The sequence below is a fragment of the Procambarus clarkii genome, chromosome 67 (assembly GCF_040958095.1).
Source record: "Procambarus clarkii isolate CNS0578487 chromosome 67, FALCON_Pclarkii_2.0, whole genome shotgun sequence".
Classification (NCBI taxonomy): Eukaryota; Metazoa; Arthropoda; class Malacostraca; order Decapoda; family Cambaridae; genus Procambarus; species Procambarus clarkii.
In genome coordinates this window covers 13837550-13860335 of record NC_091216.1, presented here as the reverse complement: position 1 = coordinate 13860335, position 22786 = coordinate 13837550, and the positions used below count along the sequence as shown (strand labels likewise).

General features: G+C 43.8%; 1 long non-coding RNA gene across 2 annotated transcripts in view; it reads left to right on the top strand.

The window, feature by feature from the left end:
* The first annotated feature begins 299 nt into the window (after positions 1-299).
* LOC138355322 (uncharacterized) overlaps positions 300-22786 on the top strand; it is a 449272-nt gene continuing 426785 nt past the window's right edge. The window contains exon 1 of one of the 2 annotated variants that reach the window (XR_011223916.1): positions 300-935. This is a non-coding gene — a long non-coding RNA (uncharacterized lncRNA). The remainder of the gene's footprint in view (positions 936-22786) is intronic. The other variant, XR_011223917.1, reaches the window with a different exon arrangement.

The window sequence follows — 22786 nt, the reverse complement described above, 5'->3', positions numbered from 1 at the left end:
GAAAAAGGGGACACAGGTGGAAACTGAGTACCCAAATGAGCCACAGGGACGTTAGAAAGAATTTTTTCAGTGTCAGTAGCTAACAGATGGAATGCATTAGGCAGTGATGTGGTGGAGGCTGACTCCATACACAGTTTCAAATATGGAAATGATAGAGCCCAGTAGGCTCAGGAATCTGTACAGCAGTTGATTGACTGTTGAGAGGCGGGACCAAAGAACCAGAGCTCAACCCCCGCAAGTACGACTAGGTGAGTACACACACAGGAAAAATCCCGATCTAGTTTCTTTCAAAACTTTCAAGTCGGACGCAACAATAATAACGTAGTAGTTTCTATTTAGCCTTTTTAAAGCAATATAAAAAAGTTTTGCTCTTCGTAACCAAATATATCCTACATCAAAATAAGCATCCCCCTGTATCTTTAATTCATATTAGCAACAGTGGCTCCATTTCGTTAGAAAGCTTCATCATGCTTTTATATTTACTTTCTCCATCCCGAAGAGCTTCATTTAATAGCAATATGAGGTCTCTTGGGACGGCTGATGACCCTACCCAATCTCGCCTCTTGAAAAATGCAGGAGAGCGCCTCGTTGCCTTCATGTGTTATGGCGCCAAACTCTCCAGCGTGTCGTCTGCTGCTACCGTTCTCTCTCGGGACACTGGCTTCGCTCTTTGTTAGCGAGGCAGCTTTACGAACTCCAACTCAATAAAACAACCGACTTAAATATTGCCATTCAGCACAAATGTGTATTATTATATTGTAGTTTGTTGAGTTTCAAGTACGGTAACATTGTGAAGGTGGACTTGGGCAGTGTTTCGGACGGTGGGTGTGGCTGCGCGCCAACCAACTCCTCGATCAATATCCGCGTTGAACGTGTGTTGTGTTAGTTTGTGTGTGTGTGTCACGGAGTACTTGCGCTTATTTCGGATTCACCAGGTCAGTAAAACGAGGTTGTCATGTATTTCGTCTTACTATTTACCCCGGGTGCATGCGGCAGGTGGTGCTGGAGGCCTCAGAGGGCGCGTAGGCCGGCTGTGGAGTGACATAGTGAAGCTCAAGGCGTGTTGTTTATTTTGTGGGCGTGACGTCAGTAATTTTGTCCACAAACAACATGCACATCTCGACTTGAATATAGTGGATTTTTACCACGTGGAGTCGCATTATGACTGGTGGATACCCCCGAGGAGAGGCGGGAAGATGGCATGACTTCTCTGAATGTCGTTGACGTGGTTTAAATGAGGTTGTAGGGAGTAAAGCTGAACATAATTCTCTGGAGCGGGTTTGTTTTGGTTCCAAACACGGCACACTCTGGATGCCAGTTTCATGAATTTGACTCAATAGCAGGTCAACTTGTACTCAATCTTTATGCAACTTGCGTAAAAATGGATTAGGACACGCGTCTGTCAACTTTAACAGCAGACATGAACGCGTATAGCCACCGAAATGTGTGGCAAGCCTCGTGTCCAGTGCTTGTTGCGGGGTCGAGACCTTAGCAGTCTTGACCACACCACTACCGACTGTGGGATCAACTCAATAAAATTATATCACTGAAGGGAATTATCATGCAAACGTAATTAAATGAGAACATGCTATAGGTTCGACATTTCTACAGCTACCTGACAATATTATTAAGTCTTATAATTGTGAATGCTCTTGATGCGGTTTTCGTATACTTCATTAACGGAAAGGTTTCATAGCTCTCTCGTGTAATAAACGTTTTGCAAGCATGTAGGCATTTGTTTTCAGAAAGCATATGTTCTGAGACATATTTCCACATTAAGCAGCCATCATATGAATATGCAATACCTCGCCCCAGTTCCTGCTAGGTAACAGGTTAGGTAAAGTCAGACCTTTGTTACAAGACTAGGTTAGATTATCCCATTACCTAGGCAACTTTCTGTCAACAAAATTTTTGTCACAGGTTTAGCTAGATCGTTCACAGGTTAGGCTACGTCTCCTACAGTCACAGACTAGGTTAGCTCAGCCACAGTCACATGCTAGATTAGCTTAGCCAAAAGCTAGGTTAGCTCAGCCAATCATTGGCTGGGTTAGCTCAACCATTATCACAGGTTAGGTTAGACCAGACATTTTCTCGTGAAAAGAATGGACGATTCGTTTATAAACTGGCAATTGAGTTATTGAACAGACTTGGAATAGTTAAATACTGAGGCAACAAGAGTCATCGCTTAACTTGAACTGTGTGCGGTTTAATTCCCTCATTCTTTCTACTGGTGGATTCCACGATTAACATTTACTGGATTGTTTATGTAAGTGTTCTGTGGCAAGGTGGTAGATGGCTGTTACTATTTGTAGGGCAGATAGTTAGGTACAAGTGTCAGCTTTTATGACACAATTGAGTATATATTTGTTTTAGTACAATTGGCAATACGGCGTTTAATAATCGAATAATTTAATTGATTATTTATCCTCACACCTTTGTGTTTCTGTACTCTTCTTTAATATTGTTTCCCCTAGTAACGTAAACCTTGTTACTGTTAACATATCCTCCTGTTTATTCTTCCTGCGTTTCGTCCGTTCGTTTTTTTTCTATTCCTGTTGTTCTACTTGACCTCTTGTTCTTCCTCGCCTTCAGTTGCTCCTCCTCCTCCTCCCTGATATTCCTCATCTACTGTACCTTCGTGTTATTATTTTTCACCTGTGGCTGTTGAAAAATTGAAATATTCCTATAGTGCTTTTAGCAACCATGTAGCCTAAGTCACGGTGGCAGTGATTGTAGCAATGATAATGATAATCACGGTGGCAATGATAATAGCTAAATCAGCATTGTTTAAACTGTTTTTTTTTTCGTTGTTCAAACCCACAGCAAGAACTGCATTTGTGCATTGCGACCTTGCATGCTCATGTGTAATCAATCAGACACCAACTCTGTGAATTACAGTATGTTCCATTATTTATTATTGACACATGATAAATGCATATTTATGGATGAAACTTATTCAATTAAATTACATATTTATATTTTAGGAAGGACATAGAAAAATAAATAGAAACATTTTTGCATGAAATTCTACTAAAAAAAAGACATGGTAAACAACATATATTTTTTTAAGTTTTACTTTAATGAGAAGGATGTGCTTGTTTGTTCGTAAGTAGTTGATTCCAATTTGGAACACAAGACAATGCTATATGCTTCTGGTGCAGTGTTTTTAAAGCCTGTTGTTAGTTTTCGTTTTTAGTTGATTTAATGTGCAAAATTCTAGCTCACACAAATAAGTAGTAGTAAAAGGTAATAGTATTAGGATTGCCTTTTTACTTAAAATTGGAAATTCTCATTTAATCTTAGTTCAAAATTATTACAACAATTTAATTTCTCAAAATTATTCTTCAGTGTAAATGGACTACTAAGATGCAGCAATTCAGCTTCTTCTTCATGATCAATGATTAACTCAGTTATTGATTTAAGGCGTTGAAAACCAAATGGATTTTGTTATCCAATAACTTTTCTTTACTGTTTAAAATTTCTTCGCTGGATAATAGCTATTAACGTTATTTAACAGAGAAGTGAGATGTAACAATATCTAGAGTTTGAATTCTTTTAAAATAACTATATTGACAATGTTCTCAGCAGTGTGTTGTTGCAAACAAAATAGATTGGTTGATCACTTTTAATTCTTGCTTGCTATAGCGTTAACATCTTCTGAAACTCTTATATAATGTTTTAATATAATGAAATATATAATGTTTTGGAATCTGTTACCTCATTTCCTTGAAGTTTGAAGCTTAAATCGTAAAGAATACTAAACAAAAATCAGTTAAGCCAATTTGGTAACCCAAATATCATCCTCAGTAAATTGTGCCTTGGGATTGTTTCTTTAAAAAAAAATATGAATCCCAGTTCTTGGTTCACACAGCGTACAGCCTCGCCACAACCGTGGCACTTGTGTGTGATACAGTAAGTGGCTATATTCGGCTCCAATCTATGAATATAATACTTCATATATTCTATGTAATTAGCTTACTTTGATAAAAATTGCAATGATGAGCAATTGTCGTTCTCACTTGCTTATTTACCTTTTGAGGATTTTTTTTCAGTTTGTCGCTACCTATTTGATTTATTTTGTTCCCCAGTAATAGGTCGGAGACCCGTAGTTTGGAAAACCCTTGGTCTATCTAAATCATGGTATAGTGATTGTACTTGTGTCATGGCGGCGGTGATTGTACAGCTGTGATAGTGGCATAGCGATTTGACTGTGGTCATGCCATGGGGGTAACAGCAGTTAAAGTACTCCAATGTTTGTGAAATAATTGTTCGTCTCTTTGGTGGTGCTGCAGAAACTGTTTCCGTGGTGGCCATTTATCAATCATGGGTGTGGAGCCGTGGATGTGGTAATATGTCGGCGTTTGCAACATGTTCTCAGACTATTGGAGAACATGTTGAGACTATTAAATACTGACTATTGCCGATATTTAATAAGTTAGTTTGGCAAAACTAATACATCTGGCAAACAGCTGACATGATGTTTTTATACGGTGTTAAAACAATTTTTTAATATTAAATTAATTGCATATTGGGAGTTTATTCATAGAAGGTCGGGTAATGTGTTGTGGTTGTGTTGAGTTAGGGAGTGTTTACAGAATTTACTGAATGATGCAGGGTGTGAGTCAAACTTGGATGAGTCAGTGGATAGCTTGTGGACGGGTTGTAGTACACCTTGTGGAATGGCAGCCTCATCTTCATACATCAGCCCGTCCTCCTAAGGTTTCCCAACGTCAAGAAACTGTCTTATCAAATTGCCCTTACCTCAACCCGTCCTCACACTGCTGTTTAAAGCAGCGGCCGTCCTCCCCAGACGCATTCGTCAGTTTGAACACACTGTGTATTAAAAATTGGATTGTTCGCGTATATAAATTAATATTATTATACATATAAATTATATGTATAGTTAGGCGTGGGTTAGGTTAGGGGTTTACGTTCTGTTGGCGATTATTTGTATTTGGATTACGTGGGTGAAGCATTTATAGAATTGTGATTCGAACAGAGAACGTGAGCGAAGCACTTGTTCCGGAAGTGTTTGGACGTCTTCAGTTGAGAGTTGTGTGTAAGCCCGTCCTCCCAACAAAGATCAAAAGTGATTCCATCCATCAGCCAAACCCCCTGTTTATGAATGAAAAGCGGTTTACACACGACTCACAACTGCTGACGTACGAACTTTTCCGGAACAAGTGCTTCACTGACAAATTTTGTTCGACCCACAACGGTGTAAATGGTTCACCCGTTGTTATAGATTCAGCTACTCGGAACAAGTTCCAAGTAGCACGGGTTATGGTGAGCCCGTAACTTAGCTGGCACAAGAGCGGGGCAAGAAGCACGAGCTATGGTAAGCCTCCTGCTTCACCCACGTACTACAAATATATATAATCGCCAACAGAGCCTAAACACCTAACCTAACTATACACAGAACTTTAATATATAATAATATATACACGAGAACAAACCTATTTTTATTATAAAATACGTAAAAATTCATGAATGCGTCTTGGAAGTCGGTCGCAGCTTTAACGAGCCTAGCATGAAGACATGTTGCTTAATCGCTATAAATACTTCTTTCACGTATTGCAAACACAAATAATCGCCAACGGAGCTTAAACATATACCCTAACCTAACCCATGCCATTATATACAATTCTGATATATAATAATATTAATTGGGAAGGGAGTACCACCTCTGGCTGGAAGAACGGGACCATTAGCCTCGGAGGAAACCATTCATAACGCAAATATTAATAATATTAATTTATATATTAGAAAAAACGGCTTTGAATATGCAGCACGTTAAAAAAATATATGAAGCGTGTTTATGGGGACCACAACCTGGAGGAGCTTGCCAGAGGCAGGGTGAAGACCCGTGGAATGAATATCCTTCGAAATGTATAACTTTATGGACTGTATACCTCGTGGAATGTATACCCTGCGGAATGTATACGAATGCAAGGGGGCGGTGCATATACTGTAACTTGCTAGCCGTAGCGTAGTATGATGTAACACGGTCGTATGAAGGACCATGTGTATTACACAATACGCTGAGTGCTCTGGTTATCACAGAGATTCAGTTACACCTTGTAACGCAGGAACTTAGCTCCGGGGCTCCGGCAGTCGCACTTGCAATTTGTTAAACTATTGGGACGTATAGCCTCGGGAGACCGCTCGTCTCTCATGCCTGGTGTTAGGCTACTTATTCCAGCATGTTGGCTTCACACCCTTGTAATTCAGATCCTCAGCCCTGTAGTTCAGTTCCTCACCCCTGTAGTTCAGTTCCTCACCCCTGTAGTTCAGTTCCTCACCCCTGTAGTTCAGTTCCTCACCCCTGTAATTCAGTTCCTCAGCCCTGTAGTTCAGATCCTCAGCCCTGTAGTTCAGATCCTCAGCCCTGTAGTTCAGATCCTCAGCCCTGTAGTTCAGATCCTCAGCCCTGTAGTTCAGATCCTCAGCCTTGTAGTTCAGTTCCTCAGCCCTGTAGTTCAGTTCCTCACCCCTGTAGTTCAGATCCTCAGCCTTGTAGTTCAGTTCCTCAGCCCTGTAGTTCAGTTCCTCACCCCTGTAGTTCAGATCCTCAGCCTTGTAGTTCAGTTCCTCAGCCCTGTAGTTCAGTTCCTCACCCCTGTAGTTCAGATCCTCAGCCTTGTAGTTCAGTTCCTCAGCCCTGTAGTTCAGTTCCTCACCCCTGTAGTTCAGATCCTCAGCCTTGTAGTTCAGTTCCTCAGCCCTGTAGTTCAGTTCGACACCTTTGTAGTCCTGTTCCATCCCTGTCCCACACCTCACCTGCTGCTCAGTACCTCACCTGTTGCTCAGTACCTCACCTCACCTGCTGCTCAGTACCTCACCTGTTGCTCAGTACCTCACCTGTTGCTCAGTACCTCACCTCCTGCTCAGTACCTCACCTGTTGCTCAGTACCTCACCTGTTGCTCAGTACCCCACCTGCTGTTCAGTACCTCCCCTCACCTGTTGTTCAGTACCTCCCCTCACCTGTTGTTCAGTACCTCCCCTCACCTGTTGTTCAGTACCTCTCCTCACCTGTTGTTCAGTACCTCCCCTCACCTGTTGCTCAGTACCTCACCTGTTGCTCAGTACCTCTCCTCGCCTGTTGCTCAGTACCTCACCACCTGTTGCTCAGTACCTCACCTCACTTGTTGCTCAGTACCTCACCTCACTTGTTGCTCAGTACCTCACCTCACCTGGTGCTCAGTACCTCACCTCACTTGTTGCTCAGTACCTCACGTGTTGCTCAGTACCTCACGTGTTGCTCAGTACCTCACGTGTTGCTCAGTACCTCACCTCACGTATTGCTCAGTATGTCACCTCACGTGTTGCTCAGTACCTCACCTCACGTGTTGCTCCATACCTCACGTGTTGCTCAGTACCTCACCTCACGTGTTGCTCAGTATGTCACCTCACGTGTTGCTCAGTATGTCACCTCACGTGTTGCTCAGTATCTCACCTCACGTGTTGCTCCATACCTCACATGTTGCTCAGTACCTCACCTCACTTGTTGCTCAGTACCTCACCACACTTGTTGCTCAGTACCTCACTACACTTGTTGCTCAGTACCTCACCACACTTGTTGCTCAGTACCTCACCACACTTGTTGCTCAGTACCTCACCACACTTGTTGCTCAGTACCTCACCACACCTGTTGCTCAGAACCTCTCCTCACCTGTTGCTCAGTACCTCACCTCACTTGTTGCTCAGTACCTCACCTCACCTGTTGCTCAGTACCTCACTTGTTGCTCAGTACCTCACCTCACCTGGTGCTCAATACCTCACCTGTTGCTCAGTACCTCACCTCATCACTTGTTGCTCAGTACCTCACCTGCTGCTCAGTACAACGCGTGTTGCTCAGTACCTCACCTCACCTGTTGCTCAGTACCTCACCTCACCTGTTGCTCAATACCTCTTCTGTTGCTCAGTACTTCACACCTGTTGCTCAGTACCTCGCCACCTGTTGCTCAGTACCTCACCTCACCTGTTGCTCAGTACCTCACCTCACTTGTTGCTCAGTACCTCACCTCACTTGTTGCTCAGTACCTCACCTGGTGCTCAGTACCTCACCTGGTGCTCAGTACCTCGCTTGTTCCTCAGTACCTCACCTCACTTGTTGCTCAGTACCTCACCTCATCACTTGTTGCTCAGTACCTCACCTGCTGCTCAGTACAACGCATGTTGCTCAGTACCTCACCTCACCTGTTGCTCAATACCTCTTCTGTTGCTCAGTACCTCACACCTGTTGCTCAGTACCTCACCTCATCTGTTGCTCAGAACCTCACCTGTTGCTCAGTACCTCACCTGTTTCTCAGTACATCACCTATTGCTCAGTACCTCACCTGTTGCTCAGTACATCACCTCACCTGTTGCTCAGTACATCACCTCACCTGTTGCTCAGTACCTCACCTCACCTGTTGCTCACTACCTCTCTTGTTGCTCAGTACATCACATGATGCTCATTGCCTCTCCTGTTGCTCAGTACCTCTCTTGTTGCTCAGTACCTCACCTGTTGCTCAGTACCTCACCTGTTGCTCAGTACCTCACCTGTTGCTCAGTACCTCACCTTGTCGGAAAATCCGACACCATTTAATAATATTACATGCAATTGCAGATAATATTGCTGCCATTGTATACACAAGTTAACCCATAGAAAATGTAGCTTGTAGTGGAATTTTCCGTCTATAGAAAACGGGATATCATTGCCACATACTATTATAAATTCACCACCTATTGTGTTGGGAATTATTCTTAAATGAGTCTTTGGACTTTTACCATCATAAAAACATCACATATAAATTAACTTAATTATCAGTATCAAATAAAGTAAATGTGACCCTTCTATCAGTTACTGATATCTGGACAAAGTAGGCCAGTAGCGTCAGTGAGGAAGGAGAGGTCAGCCATTGTTGTTAAGACCAGAGGCGCAGGGAGCAAATTCGGCTCCTATCATTTCTCTTGGACGAAGTGTAATGGAGATCATATTAGTGCTCTATCATCATCAACACGCTGTCAACAATATTCAAGGGAAGTGTTCTACCGAAACCCGTTTATCTAATCATTATTGGCCATTAATGTTAGGTAGATATTGGGCGAACCGGTTAGAACGCGAACAGCCTCTTAATAAAAGGTAATTAAGCCTTGGTCTTTATGATTCATTATACAGTGTTTTCTCTGATGTAGCTGTCATATATTAGGATTCTGGCTTTACAGCTAGCACCCTTTGACAGGTCAAGAGGGGGAAGCAAGCTTGGTATATCAGTTACTGGGTGATGGAAGCTGCCTCACACGAGGTAATTTGGTGTCTACATCCTAGTTATATCTGGTGAACTAAGCCTGTTGTATAATAAGATAAGGAACCTCGTCAATGTATACTAATATATGTAGTTTAATACTGTAGTTTGATTGGCTGCATATATATAAATTCAATATAAACCCCCTTAATGTGCAAGGATCGATTTGAGATTATTGCAGAAATACAGTCCACTTAACATCATACAAATTTCTATCGAAGTATATAAATTAACGTAAATATAAATTCTATATAAATTTATATCAATTAAATAAATATAAATCTCACAGGTCGGTTCCCACACACCTGTTGTTCAGTACCTCACCTGTTGTTCAGTACCTCACCTGTTGTTCAGTACCTCACCTGTTGTTCAGTACCTCACCTGTTGCTCAGTACCTCACCTGTTGTTCAGTACCTCACCTGTTGCTCAGTACCTCACCTGTTGTTCAGTACCTCACCTGTTGCTCAGTACCTCACCTGTTGCTCAGTACCTCACCTGTTGTTCAGTACCTCACCTGTTGCTCAGTACCTCACCTGTTGTTCAGTGCCTCACCTCACCTGTTGTTCAGTACCTCACCTCACCTGTTGCTCAGTACCTCACCTCACCTGTTGCTCAGTACCTCACCTCACCTGTTGCTCAGTACCTCACCTCACCTGTTGCTCAGTACCTCACCTGTTGCTCAGTCCCTCATCCCTGAAGCGAGAGCCTCACCCTTGTAGCTCGGTCCCTCACCCTTGTAGCTCGGTCCCTCACCCTTGTAGCTCGGTCCCTCACCCTATTAGCTCGGTCCCCCTCACCCTTGTAGCTCGGTCCCCCTCACCCTTGTAGCTCGGTCCCCCTCACCCTTGTAGCTCGGTCCCCCTCACCCTTGTAGCTCGGTCCCCCTCACCCTTGTAGCTCGGTCCCCCTCACCCTTGTAGCTCGGTCCCCCTCACCCTTGTAGCTCGGTCCCCCTCACCCTTGTATCTCGGTCGCCCTCACCCTTGTAGCTCGGTCCCCCTCACCCTTGTAGGTCGGTCCCCCTCACCCTTGTAGCTCGGTCCTTCACCCTTGTAGCTTGGTCCCCCTCACCCTTGTAGCTCGGTCCCCCTCACCCTTGTATCTCGGTCGCCCTCACCCTTGTAGCTCGGTTGCCCTCACCCTTGTAGTTCGGTCGCCCTCACCCTTGTAGGTCGGTCCCCCACGCTTGTAGCTCGGTCCCCCCTCACCCTTGTAGCTCGGTCTCCCTCACCCTTGTAGCTCGGTCTCCCTCACCCTTGTAGCTCGGTCTCCCTCACCCTTGTAGCTCGGTCTCCCTCACCCTTGTAGCTCGGTCCCCCTCACCCTTGTAGCTCGGTCCCCCTCACCCTTGTAGCTCGGTCCCCCTCACCCTTGTAGCTCGGTCCCCCTCACCCTTGTAGCTCGGTCCCCCTCACCCTTGTAGCTCGGTCCCCCTCACCCTTGTAGCTCGGTCCCCCTCACCCTTGTAGCTCGGTCCCCCTCACCCTTGTAGCTCGGTCCCCCTCACCCTTGTAGCTCGGTCCCCCTCACCCTTGTAGCTCGGTCCCCCTCACCCTTGTAGCTCGGTCCCCCTCACCCTTGTAGCTCGGTCCCCCTCACCCTTGTAGCTCGGTCCCCCTCACCCTTGTAGCTCGGTCCCCCTCACCCTTGTAGCTCGGTGCCTACAAGGGTGACGGACCGTAAAACTGTTTACACAACCTGTATGAACATGGGATGAACTCGCAAGTCCATACACTTTCGGGGCCTGGTAGCCTGGTGGATAGAGCGCAGGCTCGTAATTCTGTGGCGCGGGTTCGATTCCCGAACGTGGCGTGGGTTCGGGGAGCCGGTCGGCCGAGCGGACAGCACGCTGGACATGGCGCCGGCGAGAAACAATGGGCAGAGTTTTTTCACCCTATGCCCCTGTTACCTAGCAGTAAATAGGTACCTGGGAGGTAGTCAGCTGTCACGGGCTGCTTCCTGGGGTGTGTGGGGGGGGGGGGGGGGAAGTAGTTAGTAAACAGTTGAGAGACGGGCGGAAAGAGCAAAGCTCAACCCCCGCAAGCACAACTAGGTGAATACCTTGTGGATGAGGCTGGCCCTCAACTCATGTACTGGAGTACTAGGTAACTAAATATAATTATCTTTCCACTTCAGTTACCTCTGTCAAAGGGCACACACAATAAATAGCAGGAACCTAATTTGACAGCTTTATCAGGGAAAAATATTAGCAATTTTTTGGGTGAGGTTAATAATAATTATCTAGTTTTGTGCCTCGACTCGCCTTCTGTCCGGGTCACCCTAACCTACCTGTAGCATTTCTGGGACCAGATTCACGAAAGCACTTACGCAAGTACTTACGAACGTGTACATCTTTCCTCAATCTTTGACGGCTTTGGTTACATTTATTAAACAGTTTACAAGCATGAAAACTTCCCATTCAACTGTTGTTATTGTTATAAACAGCCTCCTGGTGCCTCGGAGCTCATTAACTGTTAATAAATGGAAACAAAGCCGCCAAATATTGAGAAAACATGTACAAGTTCGCAAGTGCTTGCGTGACTACTTCGTGAATCTGGCCCCTGGCCAGGAATGAAAAGATAACAAATGGGTTTCGGAGAGAACATCTCCCTGATTCGTAGAGGAAGATGGTGTTGATAATGGGACCACTTTACAACCCTTAACGCTGTTGTCCTAGGGAAAATTATTGGAGCTACTGTTCAGTTACTGTTACATACTGAGCTACTGTTACATACTGAGCTACTGTTACATACTGAGCTACTGTTACATACTGGAGCTACTGTTCAGTTACTGTTACATACTGAGCTACTGTTACATACTGAGCTACTGTTCAGTTACTGTTACATACTGAGCTACTGTTACATACTGGAGCTACTGTTCAGTTACTGTTACATACTGAGCTACTGTTACATACTGAGCTACTGTTACATACTGAGCTACTGTTACATACTGGAGCTACTGTTCAGTTACTGTTACATACTGAGCTACTGTTACATACTGGAGCTACTGTTACATACTGGAGCTACTGTTCAGTTACTGTTACATACTGAGCTACTGTTACATACTGAGCTACTGTTACATACTGGAGCTACTGTTCACTTACTGTTACATACTGGAGCTATTGTTCAGTTACTGTTGCATACTGGAGCTACTGTTCAGTTACTGTTACTGAGCTACTGTTCAGTTACTGTTACATACTGGAGCTACTGTTCAGTTACTGTTACATACTGGAGCTACTGTTCAGTTACTGTTACATACTGGAGCTACTGTTCAGTTACTGTTACACACTGGAGCTACTGTTCAGTTACTGTTACATACTGGAGCTACTGTTCAGTTACTGTTACATACTGAGCTACTGTTCAGTTACTGTTACATACTGGAGCTACTGTTCAGTTACTGTTACATACTGGAGCTACTGTTCAGTTACTGTTACACACTGGAGCTACTGTTCAGTTACTGTTACATACTGGAGCTACTGTTCAGTTACTGTTACATACTGAGCTACTGTTCAGTTACTGTTACATACTGGAGCTACTGTTCAGTTACTGTTACATACTGGAGCTACTGTTCAGTTACTGTTACATACTGGAGCTACTGTTCAGTTACTGTTACACACTGGAGCTACTGTTCAGTTACTGTTACATACTGGAGCTACTGTTCAGTTACTGTTACATACTGGAGCTACTGTTCAGTTACTGTTACATACTGGAGCTACTGTTCAGTTACTGTTACATACTGGAGCTACTGTTCAGTTACTGTTACACACTGGAGCTACTGTTCAGTTACTGTTACATACTGGAGCTACTGTTCAGTTACTGTTACATACTGGAGCTACTGTTCAGTTACTGTTACATACTGGAGCTACTGTTCAGTTACTGTTACATACTGGAGCTACTGTTCAGTTACTGTTACACACTGGAGCTACTGTTCAGTTACTGTTACATACTGAGCTACTGTTCATTTACTGTTACATACTGGAGCTACTGTTCAGTTACTGTTACACACTGGAGCTACTGTTCAGTTACTGTTACACACTGTTCAGTTACTGTTACATACTGGAGCTACTGTTCAGTTACTGTTACACACTGAACTACTGTTCACTTTCTGTTACATACTGGAGCTACTGTTCAGTTACTGTTACACACTGGAGCTACTGTTCAGTTACTGTTACACACTGAGCTACTGTTCAGTTACTGTTACATACTGAGCTACTGTTCCTACTGCCCCAGCGAGACTCGTTAAATTAACTGGCGACTGACTGTGGCCTGCCCTCCACTGCCGCCTCGGCTGCTCACCGTGTTATCAACAAGGGGAGAGAGAGGGGCCTACATGTAATATATTTTAGTACTGATAATTAAGTATAGGTTAAGTAATAATTGTAATTAAGAAGCAATAAGATGCTTATCTTTACATACTAAGAAGGTTAGGTGAGGTCGGTGTTTTCTATGAAGCTTTTCAAGGTAAACTAAAATATTCATAATTAGTATGTAACATATGCACTTATTAAATAAGCCAATATTGACTGTAAGCAAGTGCGAGAACGGGTTGTTAAGTTGATTCAAGGGAAATGTGGTTATGTTGTTTACAGCCCAAAGACTGATGCATTAAGAATGTCTCCCATCATTGGGTGGTGAAATGCCGACATGTGGCAATGATAACCCCCCGTTTTCTATTGAGGAAAATTCCACTGTGCCACATTTTCTATGAGTGATTAAAACACTATTTCTAGGGTTAATTGATTACTACAAAACAGCAGCAATATTATCTGCGTATTGTATTGAATATTAGTAAACGGTGTCGGGTTTTCCGACAATGTTGTCCAGAATACATCAGTAACAATGTTGTTGTTGTTAAAGATACGCTACCTTGACCAAAGTTCCAAGTAGCACGGGCTATGGTGAGCCCGTAGGTTTCTGTGTGTAACAATGTCTCGTGTCAAATACTTGTACAAGTCGACTGCATACTCACCTATTCGTACTTGCTGGAGATGAGCTACGACTCTTCGGCCCCGCCTATGTTCAGACCGTAATTAGCACCATATTCTTCGACCCCATCTTGGTGTTTAGACTATATAGGCCTATATGGTGTGTGTGTAATAATATTTTTATATAGCGGAAATATAACGAAGACAAAAGCTTAGCCTAAGCCTAATATATTTTTGTCCTTATGTTAATTTTTGTCTTTTGGCAATGACACATATTGTGGAATGTTCTGGAAAGTTGTCATGTACATAAACACTGTTGTCCTTGTATGTGTGGGTTGACATGTTGTTGGGTGGTGTATACTGCCTGGGGTATACTGTTTGTGGTGGTGCTTGGTGATGTGTACTGCCCAGTCACCTCTTACACACACACACACACACACACACACACACACACACACACACACACACACACACACACACACACACACACACACACACACACAGGCGGGACCAAAGAGCCAGAGCTCAACCCCCGCAAGCACACCTAGGTGAGCACACACACCGGTATCATCACTTGCCGCGAAACTGTTTAAACAGAAACAAATACAATAATGTTAAATTTAACAGTGAAATAATGCGAGGCTAAAATGTAACACAGAATTCTGTTAATTTATTTCCAACTCCGATATTTAAATTCTTTAATATCTGGAAAACGCGCCACTTACTGTCCGCTTTGAGAATTTATTAACAGAAAATACTAAAGCCTTAGCGATTTAAAATAAAAAGCTCAGCTCTGTAAAACATCTGTATGTTCTAACCTTGTATAACCACTTGGGCTGGTCGGTAGAGCGACGGTCTCGCTTCATGCAGGTCGGCGTTCAATTCCCGACCGTCCAGGTTAACCAGGCAGAGGTTAAGGGGCCTCGTAGCCTGGTGGATAGCGCGCAGGACTCGTAATTCTGTGGCGCGGGTTCGATTCCCGCACGAGGCAGAAACAAATGGGCAAAGTTTCTTTCACCCTGAATGCCCCTGTTACCTAGCAGTAAATAGGTACCTGGGAGTTAGTCAGCTGTCACGGGCTGCTTCCTGGGGGTGGAGGCCTGGTCGAGGACCGGGCCGCGGGGACACTAAAGCCCCGAAATCATCTCAAGATAACCTCAAGATAACGTCCAAGTGGTTGGGCACCATTCCCCCCCCCCCACCCCCTCCCGGTCCCACCTAAAATCCTCCTTATCCTGACCCCTTCCCAGGGTTATATGGTCGTAATGGCTTGGCGCTTTCCCCTGATAATCCCCCTCTAACCTTGCACCGGCCGGGAAAGCATCATGAACCCGCAAAAAAAAAAAAAGTTGAATCGTACGAAAAGAATTCCACACCAGGTTGTAAATTCCAAGATGGCTTGAACCAACCCGTCCTCGACTCAAGTACATTCCATCCAGCGGTCGACCCCACAGACGCATTCATAAATTTTAACATGCTGTTCATTCAAAACAGGAATTTTCGCAAGTATAAATTAATATTATAATATATTAGCATATTGTGCATATATAGGCATAGGTTAGGTTAGGTTAGGTGTTTAGGTTCTGTTGGCGATAATTTGTATTTGTAGTACGTGGGTGAAGCATTTATAGCGTTGTGGTTCGAACAAAATTCGTCAGTGAAGCACTTGTTCCGGATATGTTCGAACGTCAGCAGTTGTGAGTCGTGTGTAAACCGCTTTTCATTCATAAACAGGGGGTTTGGCGGGTGCATGGAATCGCTTTTGGGTCTTTGGAGGACGGGCTAACGCAAGCACTTACGAATCTGTACATCTTTTCTCAATCTATAGCGGCTTTGTTTACAATTATTAAACAGTTAGTGAGCTCCGAAGCACCAGGAGGCTGTTTATAACAATAACAACAGTTGATTGGGAAATTTTAATGCTTGTAAACTGTTTAATAAATGTAAACAAAGCCGTCAATGATTGAGGAAAGATGTACACGTTCGTAAACACTTGCGTAACTGCTTCGTGAATCTGGCTCCAGGAGACTTTTAAAGAGATTCCACGTTGTGTGTTGAGGGTGAGCGGCCAGGTATAGAGGCAGAGATAATTGAGAGAGGACATGTTTGTGTCTTGTGTTGAGTGTGCTGTTGTTGCTCCCAGGTGAATAGTGTTGTTGCTCCCAGGTGAATAGTGTTGTTGCTCCCAGGTGAATAGTGTTGTTGCTCCCAGGTGAATAGTGTTGTTGCTCCCAGGTGAATAGTGTTGTTGCTCCCAGGTGAATAGTGTTGTAGCTCCCAGGTGAATAGTGTTGTAGCTCCCAGGTGAATAGTGTTGTAGCTCCCAGGTGAATAGTGTTGTAGCTCCCAGGTGAATAGTGTTGTAGCTCCCAGGTGAATACTGTTGTTGCTCCCAGGTGAATAGTGTTGTTGCTCCCAGGTGAATAGTGTTGTTGCTCCCAGGTGAATGTGTTATCACATCTCCCAGGTGAATGATCGTAAGATAGTCTGTAATTCCAGGGATACTAGTGGCAGCTACTAGCCTGAACTACTAGCAACGTTCCGGTAGACTATGATGACTTGTAATATCCGTGAGTGAGTGAATGGAAAGTTCACGAAGCCTCACGTAACTCGTGACATTAAATGTAAAGTCTTTGATAGTTGGGGTAGATAGATAGATAGATAGATAGATAGACTGGTACTTGTATCAGTCTTGTAAGATACTGCTATCATGTCTTGTAATAATGGCTCAAGACGGTTCGAGACGTTGTCACTTCCTATATCTTCAGATGGGTGGGGTGGGGGTGTAATTGTCAGTCATACTATTGTACCTAACTTTCTACTTACTATTATAAGGGTCAGAGCGTACTATTTGGTCCGCGTTTTAGAGATTTAGAGATTCCCAGGATTGGGTGGTCACCTTGTCAACACTAATGACTGTCGTTGGTCGTGGTTATCAAGTCTCACCTTAATACAGTCCTAACTACCTAAATGCCCGGCCCCCTCCCCCCCAAATTCAGATATACATCTGAATATTAAGTTTAGGTTTCAATTAACTACGATAACAATAATTATTATAATAAAAAAATTGTTTTTTCTTTTAAAGTGACTAAAAACGTTAAAAAAGTCACTTTACTCCATTCTTCCCCTTATACATAAGTCCACTTAACAGAACACAAGTAAATAATTACCCAGGGATAATCGCTACACACAAATATAAAATAATTACTGTTAAACACAACTTACACTTATGAATAATATTAATTCACAGAGAAACCCAAGTGCATAGGTTCGAATCGTCTTCTCGGTTCCTGGGAATTTTCTCAACAATAATAATAATAATCTGGTGGACTATGATATTTAAGAACTAGACAAGAGCCTAGTGTAATGTAACAAGAGTACAGAGCGAACACATCCGTCCTCGCCGCTCGCCAGCACGCAACTGACTCTCAAGAGCGGGAAGTTAGGAGCCCAGGAATTAATTGTTGGGACAACGCTGCCACATCTCTTGCCCGTCTAACGCCGCCGTGCACTCTACTGGCAGTTACGCTGTCAAGCTCTTTATCACTCTATAAATAATACTACAGTAATATCTGTCCTGGTTGATATTTATATATGGTATCTATCCTGGTCGTCTGGTCCAACAGCCTGGTTGACCAGACGACCAATGGAGGCCTGGACCGGTCCGCGGGGCCTGGACCGGTCCGCGGGGCCTGGACCGGTCCGCGGGGCCTGGACCGGTCCGCGGGGCCTGGACCGGTCCGCGGGGCCTGGACCGGTCCTCCATTGGTCCGGAACCTCCATAAGGTAAGGTATCCTACTTCGCCCGTCCTCCTAAGGGTTTCTCCCAACGTCAAGAAACTGTCGTACTAAAGTGTCCGTATCCTAATCTACCAGAGGACCCAAAACAGAAAACGGAACAGTACGTCACTTTCGGCAGCCGCTTCCATTTTCTAGTACGACAATTGCTTTAGGTAAAGTATACGTCAAAATGTGACGTTCTATTAGGAAGACGAGTTGCCAACTTAGCTATGAACTTCATGAACTTAGGTAAATAGAATAATATTCCCTTAAAAAGTAGATAGAAGTTTGGCACACGTTGCGTGTTAATACTGTACCTCTTTTGGTACTTATAAAAATAAGTATCATAAGCTTTTAAGGGTCGATAGATGTTAATCTTCTTGTTTGAGGAGCTGATCACTTGACACAGCTGGGACTTGTTGTGTCTGGGTACAAGTGATAGGATGAACAACCCAGCGGGTTTTCTTCCTATTGGGGAGTGTTGTACATGTCACTATGGCGGTGTGTCCACTCACAGGATGAGTGGCGCTGCCCAATACTGTCACTATGGCGGTGTGTCCACTCACAGGATGGGTGGCGCTGCCAATCACTCCATGGTCACATTTGTCGAATGCCTTTGCAAAATCTGTGTATACGACATCTGCATTATGTTTTTCCTCTAATGCCTCAGTGATTTTGTCATAGTGGTCAAGTAGCTGTGAGAGGCATGATCTTCCTGCTCTAAATCCATGTTGGCCTGGGTTGTGGAGGTCATAGGTTTCCATGAATCTAGTGACCTGACTCCTGATCACTCTCTCAAATACTTTTATTATATGGGACGTTAGTGCAACTGGTCTATAATTCTTTGCCAATGCTTTGCTACCACCCTTGTGTAGAGGGGCTATGTCTGCTACTTTAAGTGCATCTGGTATCTCCCCCGTGTCCAAGCTCTTCCTCCACACTATACTGAGTGCCTGTGCTACTGGCACTTTGCATTTCTTTATAAATATTGAATTCCATGAGTCTGGACCCGGGGCTGAGTGCATGGGCATATTGTCAATTTCTCTTTCAAAATCTGCCACGCTCGTGTTGATATCAGTTATATTTACAGGGGTTTGAGTATCATTCATAAAGAAATTGTCCGAATCTTCCACTTTCATGCTGAGTATTGGAGTGCTAAACATGTCCTCATACTGCTTTTTTAGGATTTCACTAATTTCTCTGTCATCCTCAGTGTATGAACCTTCACTAATACGAATAGGTCCAATACTGGCAGTGGTTTTCGCTTTTGATTTAGCAAATGTGAAGAAATATTTTGGGTTTTTCTTTATTTTTTGAATTGCTTTCTGTTCTAGTTGCCCTTCTTCAGTCTGATAGGAATGCTTCAGTCTCCCTGTTTAAATTATTTCTTCTTTGTATGAAGAGTCGTGTCTGCTTAAGCATTTCCGTTAATTTCTTCCTCCTTTTGTAATGTCGTCTGCGTTCTCTTTCTACATTGGACCTCTTTCTGGCTTTCCTCAAAGGAGCATGTTTCAGACAGACTTCATATGCTTCAAAAGTCAGTTTTTCTATTCCCTGTGAAGGATTTTTATTAGAACATTTTCCCATTGAATGTTTGTAAGTTCCCTGTTTATTTTCTCCCAGTTTATCCTCTTATTATTAAAATTGAATTTATAGAATAACCCTTCTCGCTTGTTGTTTCTCTTGGGCCTACTACCGTTATTGATGTTAGTTTGAACTTCAATGATCTTGTGGTCCGAGTACGTAGTGTCTGAGACAGTAATGTCTCTGATTAGCTCATTGTTATTCGTGAATATCAGGTCCAGCGTGTTCTCGTTCCTAGATGGTTCTGTAATCTGCTGACTGAGCGACAATTTGTCACAGAATCTCAGTAGTTCTCTGACCTGTGGTTGGTTATTTCCAGGTTGATTTCCTGCTATAATGTTATTGTTTACTATTCTCCATTTTAAACTGGGTAGATTGAAGTCTCCAAGGAAGATAATATCTGGTACTGGGTTTGCTAGGTTATCAAGGATATTCTCTATTTTGTGGATCTGTTCAGTAAATTCCTAAACTGTTGCATCTGGCGGTTTGTATATTAAAATAATAAGTAGATTCATATTTTCTACCTTGATTCCAAGTACCTCTACCACCTCATTGGACGAGTTCAGGAGCTCTGTGCATGCCAGTTCCTCTTTAATATACAGACCAACTCCTCCACTTGACCTAATTACTCTGTCACATCTATATAGATTATAATTCGGAATCCAGATTTCACTATCCATGTGGTCTTTCGTGTGGGTTTCTGTAAATGCACCAAATATTGAGTTCGATTCTATTAGGAGGCCATTTATGAACTTAACTTTCTTGATTTTATTTCTTTAGTTGGGAGCTGATGACGTAGTGTAGACTACTGCGCTACATGACCCTATATTAATAGGTAGTTGTTGGTTAGGCTGGCACTAGAAGGCTTTGTTCACCTACTGTTGTGCTGTACAAGTGCTGCAGTGTTACCTATTGACACTTGGTCATCAGTGTAAACAAAATGCTCGTGTGGGTTTAAATTATTTACAAGTGAGTCAAGTGTTGGTGCTCAAAGTAGCACATGTTTTCATTTTTGTTTTTAGTGGTTGAGGTATATGGTAAATACACATGTGTTTATGTGTAGGAGGCAGTGTTGTTCACTGTACACGCACCCCGCCATACAACACCCAGGTCGACCCTCCCCACATGCGGCCCCACACCCTGCTCCTGTCCGGTTTAATTAACATTGTTGGACGTAATTGGCCATCCTTTCTACCGTAATTTCCGACAGATTATCGTAAAAGTTTTGAATATTCCCCTTTGTAAAAACCTGGATGGTGAGACTGGAACCCACGGAGAGAGGGGGAGAGGGGCTCGAACCAAGGGAGATACATAATACTTCTATAAGGTGATTCTCCAACGGATTTTAAAACTTATCACTACATTCTTCATGAATGTGACACCAACATGGAACCACATATCAGATGGAACCCTTACACCACTGGACTTTGAAGTCACCATACACAGCATAAACCGATCCGGGAGCCGGTCGGCCGAGCGGACAGCACGCTGGACTGTGATCCTGTGGTCCCGGGTTCGATCCCGGGCGCCGGCAAGAAACAATGGGCAGAGTTTCTTTCACCTTATGCCCCTGTTACCTAGCAGTAAATAGGTATCTGGGTGTTAGTCAGCTGTTACGGGCTGCTTCCTGGGGGTGGAGGCCTGGTCGAGGACCGGGCCGCGGGGACACTAAAGCCCCGAAATCGTCTCAAGATAACCTCAAGATACCCATGCCCTCTGTGCACCAGGGCCCAGACTCCTGGAATTCTATGTTCATCAAGAAGTGCAAGACGCCACTCTCACAGGCCCTGAACATCTGTTAGAGACGGAGCCTAGACCCTGGCGTCATCCCCGACATACTTAAAACTGCGGAGATCGCGCCACTTCACAAAGGAGGTAGTAAAGCTGATGCAAAAAATTATAGCCCAATAGCTCTAACCTCTCACGTCTTAAACTGAAACCATATATAAAACAGAATCAAATCACATTATAGAACGAAAAAGTAATGTCTAGGATCTAGGAGTAATCATGTCAGAAGACCTTACCTTTACAGAACACCATAAAGTAGCTGTCACAACTGCAAGAAAAATGAGAGGTTGGATAACAGGGATCTTCTAAATAAGGGACGACATACCAATGATACTTTTCAAGACACTATTACTCTCTAGGGTGGAATATTGTTGCACAATGACGGCCCCATTCAGAGCTGTAGAGGTTGCTGACCTGGAGAGCGTGCAGAGATCCTTTACTGCTAGAATCCACTCGGTAAAACATCTAAACTACTGGGACCGACTAAAGAGCCTAAATCTGTATTCTCTTGAGCGCAGGCGGGAGAGATACATAATAATTTACACGTGGAAAATAGTAGAGGGGCTGGTCCCAAACCTGCACACAGAAATAACACCACATGAGACCAGGAGGCATGGCAGGATGTGCAGAATACCCCCGTTGAAGAGCAGAGGTGCAACAGGTACTCTGAGAGAGAACTCTATCAACATCAGAGGCCCGAGACTGTTCAACACGCTTCCACTACACATAAGGGGCATAACTGGCCGACCCCTCACAGTGTTCAAGAGAGAACTATCAACATCAGAGGCCCGAGACTGTTCAACACGCTTCCACTACACATAAGGGACATAACTGGCCGACCCCTCACAGTGTTCAAGAGAGAACTGGATAAACACCTCCAACGGATACCTGATCAACCAGGCTGTGATTCATACGTCAGGCTGCGAGCAGCCGCGTCCAACAGCCTGGTTGACCAGACGACCAACCGAAAGGCCTGGCACAACCTAACCTCAGCTAATACATCCTAACCAAACTATATAATGTACTCGGTTTTGACACTGAAAACGAGTTTTGGCGAACCGATTAATGGCCGATATGTCTATGCCTGCACCAGGGCGCCCCAGTGTGCCTATTCCACGGTATCACACGCAAACGAAGTATTATATAACAAGGGCACAATTTTTACCAGCTAATGGAACCGGTGCTACTATGTTATGTGTACTCAATTTAAATATGAATGAGATAACACAATACAATTTGCATACCCTCTGGCAATGGCTTTTTGCAGTCCAGATTTCTAATAATTTTTTTTTTGTATTCCGTTATTTCATTTTGTAAAGTATCACACACCATTTTGCCGACCCCCGAGAGCTGAGAGCACTTCCCACAGAAAAGTAATCCACTCCATCGGAATTGCTCGAGTAAATGATAATTGTCATT